The 5,000-nt window shown below is 62.0% G+C and overlaps 1 pseudogene; it reads right to left on the minus strand.

The window, feature by feature from the left end:
• Nucleotides 1-5,000, minus strand: part of LOC124583822 — an 8,521-nt pseudogene that overhangs the window by 2,486 nt on the left and 1,035 nt on the right.

The raw sequence follows: 5,000 nt of genomic DNA on the forward strand, positions 1-5,000 counted from the left end.
AGGAGACGGGACCGACGGAGGGTCGGACCCATCCATCGGCAAGATGGAATGCCGAGGCCCCCCTGGGCAACAGGAGCGTGGAAGTATCCCAGGGGGGTGTCCACCGGAAGGCGGAACCATCTCCTGACGGCGGCCCGGATGGTAACGTCGGCCGACTTCAATGCACCCACCCGGGTGCGGCTGAGGGCCAGCCCGTGGTACAGGCCAGGGAGAAGTACGTTGGTGAGAGCGTGGAGGCGCTGTTGCGGCTTCAGCGGAGCTCGGGAGATGACGTCAAGCTGCTCCACCAGGTGGCTACGTGGATTGAAGACACAGCGACCCGCCGTGGAAAATTGCAGCCCCAGGTACCGGAAGGTTTCACCCACACGCAGGGCAGGCATGGTGGTATTGCCTGCTGTGAAGGTGACATTGCTGTCCACCTTCACCTTCTTCTCGCGCCCTGACGCGACTAAGGCGAGGGTGAAACACTTCCGGGCGTTGATCTGCAGCCCCAGGTGGGCGAGGGCTGCGGTAGCTGCGTCGATGAGGGACTGCAAGCCCCTCGGGGTCGCTGCAAACAGCAAGACGTCATCTGCAAAGGCCGCAGCGTTGACTCTGCGACCGAGGATCCGAGCTCCGATGTGGGAGGGCAGTTGGCCTAAAACGTAGTCCACCGCAAAGTTGAACAGGAGGGGGGAGAGGGGATCGCCCTGGCGAACGCCCCGTGCTGGCTGCACAGACACGCCCACGCCGGCGCCGTCCGCTATCACTGTCGTGCTGCCCTCGTAGCACCGCTCGACATACTCGACAAAGCAATCCGGCAGGCCATGCGCCTTCAGCACGGGGCGAAGGGCAGCATGATCTACCGAATCGAATGCCTTAGATACGTCGATCGATGCCACAAAGACAGAGCGGCAGGAGCGAACTGCGTCGGTGAGAGCAGTGTCCAAGATGAAGGTATTTTCCAACATCCCATCCCGAGGGATGAATGCCCGCTGACGTTCGTCCACAGCACAAGCGCGCATCAGGCGTGACGCGAGAACCTTGTGAAAGGTCCGCGCCAACACCGAGCAGACCGTAATGGGGCGAAAGTCAGCGGGGGATGTTGGTGCAGCCGTTTTCGGGAGAAGGGACGTCCGCGCGCGAAGCAGGCGTTCCGGAAGGGCGCGGGCCAGAAGGAAGAGATTCATCACTTTCACCAGGACTTCGTGCGGCAGGCGCCGCAACTCCGCTGGGGTAAGGCCGTCCGGCCCGGCTGCTGATCCCCTGGGCGGCAACGCGGCGGCGACCTCCTCATGTGTGACCGGCCCCCATATGCACTCGAGAGCGACAGGCTCTGAGTGCGGGAGGAGGCGGTCACGAATGAAGCCCGCGGTGGAGATGGGCTTCTTGGTGAAGAGGTCCGCCCAGAAGTCCAGCAGACCAGGGATGGCAGGTGGCGGCTGGAGCAGGGTGCCATCCAAGAGGCCGCGCACGCAACGCGCACGCGACCGTCGGAAGGCATCCTGCGTTCTCGCGTACTCCCAGCGGCGCCGCTTGCGCTTCTGCGTCGGCGGCGCGGCAGGCGGCCGCTTCGATGGTTGGCGCGGCCGCTGTGTCCTGGTGATCGATCTCTCCCCTCTGGACCCGACCGACGCAAGGGCATCCGGGAGCATGCCCAGGATGACATCGGGCGGCGTGCCCCGCCCCAGACCGATGACACGATCCAGGGCAGAGAAACGCTGGGCGGAAGCGGGTAGCCCCGCCAGATGCTCCCAGATGGCGGCGTCAGTCGGCCCCTCCGGCGGCGGCCCGGTGGTGTCGGCCGCGAAGTCCTCGGCTGCGTCGACGGGCGGCGCAGCGGCCTCGCCCGCGTCAGGCAGCGGGCTCGCCGCTCCCCGGCGGGACGCCGGCTCTTCCCCCCGACCGATCTCAAGCGCCTCCATGAATTGGCGGACAAGCTGCTTGTGGGCAGCTTGCCGCCGTCGGCACTTGATTGCCTCAAGCGTTCGGTCGGGGAACATCCTGATGAGCTCTTGATTTACAAAGAAGAACCGGGCGTCCCTCTCGAGGAACAGTTCGGCCTCTGCCTTGGCGAGCGACAGGACTTCTTCCTCCGTCCACCTCGCGCGATGATTCTCCGTGACGATCTCCGCGTTGGCGGCCGCAAGGTGTTGGCGGCGGCGATGGACCCCGAGACCGTTTTTGGAGGTGAAGCTGCGGTGGCACTCACTACAGGCGTATACAGCTGCAAAAGTTACAAGACTTTCGGCACGGCCGGTTGGCCGGCTAGGTGCTGGGGGAGTTGGGGTGGCACCTTCAGCGGAAGGGCCACCACTTATTCTCTGGTTACTGCCCCCAACTAAAAAAAGGGATAGTGCGAGGGGGGGCTGGTAACCCCCCCAAGCCCCTGGTGCGGTCTTCCACTCTGCTAAAATCAGCGGGCCCACGAGAAGGGGAGAAGACCGCAGGAGAGGAGAGGCTAAGAGGGCTAGGCCCATGTATTGCGCATCACTCTCCCTGTAACTATAACCCAAGGAAGGCACCTCGCAGCAGCAGCACGACTACATCAAGACCGCACTTCGAAAAGCCAAGTCCGGATGCAGCCACACCGCCGCCACTTGGCCAGATTAAGAGAAGTCATAGTTAACTCACGCCGTTTACCCGCGCCTTGCTTGAATTTCTTCAACGTTGACATTCAAAGAGCACTGGGCAGGAATCGCTTTTGGACGGAGGCTGGATACTGAACGGGGTACCCCCCACAAGCACCAGCCACACGACCCGACCCCTGGGAACCCCAGTTAACGAGTAGACGTGAGTGTCACCGTACCACAGCAGGGTGGTCACCGACGAGAACCGCCAGATCGCCTACCCAGCCGGACCTGTGGGATGACTTTCGTGTTACGCCCGAACCCCAGGCGGCAGGGACACTAGGGACGCGGCGGAAAGAACAACGCCGCCACCTAGTGTGGGACTAGTCACCGGGGACGACACCCGGCGGCCGCCAGAAATGAGGGCGCAGGCTATCGGCACTGATATATGAAAATGGGCCGGTCGCCAAACGCACCACAAAAACCTACCGGGCGGCCGCCACGGAAACAATAGCCACAGGACCTGCGTCCCAGGTGCAGTGAGAAAGGTTAGAACCACCAGTCTCGGTCGCACCTATGCCCCTCCGTGAAGCGGTTACTGTGCGGGTGTACCCGATGGGTTAATGTCCAGTCACCCTGAAGGGGATACTTGGACGGCGCCCGAATGAAGTCCAATGTAGTGGAAATCACAGGGCGTCAACACCCGCTAGGGCCATCGCAATGCTTTGTTTTAATTAGACAGTCGGATTCCCCCAGTCCGTGCCAGTTCTGAGTTGATCGTTGAATGGCGGCCGAAGAGAATCCGCGCACCCGCGCGCCCCCGGAGGAGCACGCTAAGGCGGACGCGGCCTCGCAGCAAGGAAGATCCGTGGGAGGCCAAGGCACGGGACCGAGCTCGGATCCTGCACGGAGGTTGAAGCACCGGGGCGCGAACGCCGCGCAGGCGCGCGCATCCTGCACCGCCGGCCAGCACGAGGCCAACCAACGGCGAGAGCAGACCACGCCCGCGCTAAACGCCCGCACTTACCGGCACCCCTACGGCACTCACCTCGCCCAGGCCCGGCACGTTAGCGCTGACCCACTTCCCGACCAAGCCCGACACGCCCCGATCCTCAGAGCCAATCCTTATCCCGAAGTTACGGATCCAATTTGCCGACTTCCCTTACCTACATTATTCTATCGACTAGAGGCTCTTCACCTTGGAGACCTGCTGCGGATATGGGTACGAACCGGCGCGACACCTCCACGTGGCCCTCTCCCGGATTTTCAAGGTCCGAGGGGAAGATCGGGACACCGCCGCAACTGCGGTGCTCTTCGCGTTCCAAACCCTATCTCCCTGCTAGAGGATTCCAGGGAACTCGAACGCTCATGCAGAAAAGAAAACTCTTCCCCGATCTCCCGACGGCGTCTCCGGGTCCTTTTGGGTTACCCCGACGAGCATCTCTAAAAGAGGGGCCCGACTTGTATCGGTTCCGCTGCCGGGTTCCGGAATAGGAACCGGATTCCCTTTCGCCCAACGGGGGCCAGCACAAAGTGCATCATGCTATGACGGCCCCCATCAACATCGGATTTCTCCTAGGGCTTAGGATCGACTGACTCGTGTGCAACGGCTGTTCACACGAAACCCTTCTCCGCGTCAGCCCTCCAGGGCCTCGCTGGAGTATTTGCTACTACCACCAAGATCTGCACCGACGGCGGCTCCAGGCAGGCTCACGCCCAGACCCTTCTGCGCCCACCGCCGCGACCCTCCTACTCGTCAGGGCTTCGCGGCCGGCCGCAAGGACCGGCCATGACTGCCAGACTGACGGCCGAGTATAGGCACGACGCTTCAGCGCCATCCATTTTCAGGGCTAGTTGCTTCGGCAGGTGAGTTGTTACACACTCCTTAGCGGATTCCGACTTCCATGGCCACCGTCCTGCTGTCTTAAGCAACCAACGCCTTTCATGGTTTCCCATGAGCGTCGATTCGGGCGCCTTAACTCGGCGTTTGGTTCATCCCACAGCGCCAGTTCTGCTTACCAAAAGTGGCCCACTTGGCACTCCGATCCGAGTCGTTTGCTCGCGGCTTCAGCATATCAAGCAAGCCGGAGATCTCACCCATTTAAAGTTTGAGAATAGGTTGAGGTCGTTTCGGCCCCAAGGCCTCTAATCATTCGCTTTACCGGATGAGACTCGTACGAGCACCAGCTATCCTGAGGGAAACTTCGGAGGGAACCAGCTACTAGATGGTTCGATTAGTCTTTCGCCCCTATACCCAGCTCCGACGATCGATTTGCACGTCAGAATCGCTACGGACCTCCATCAGGGTTTCCCCTGACTTCGTCCTGGCCAGGCATAGTTCACCATCTTTCGGGTCCCAACGTGTACGCTCTAGGTGCGCCTCACCTCGCAATGAGGACGAGACGCCCCGGGAGTGCGGAGGCCGCCGCCCCGTGAAGGGCGGGGAAGCCC

Source organism: Schistocerca americana, unplaced genomic scaffold, assembly GCF_021461395.2.
Source record: "Schistocerca americana isolate TAMUIC-IGC-003095 unplaced genomic scaffold, iqSchAmer2.1 HiC_scaffold_47, whole genome shotgun sequence".
NCBI classification, from domain to species: Eukaryota; Metazoa; Arthropoda; class Insecta; order Orthoptera; family Acrididae; genus Schistocerca; species Schistocerca americana.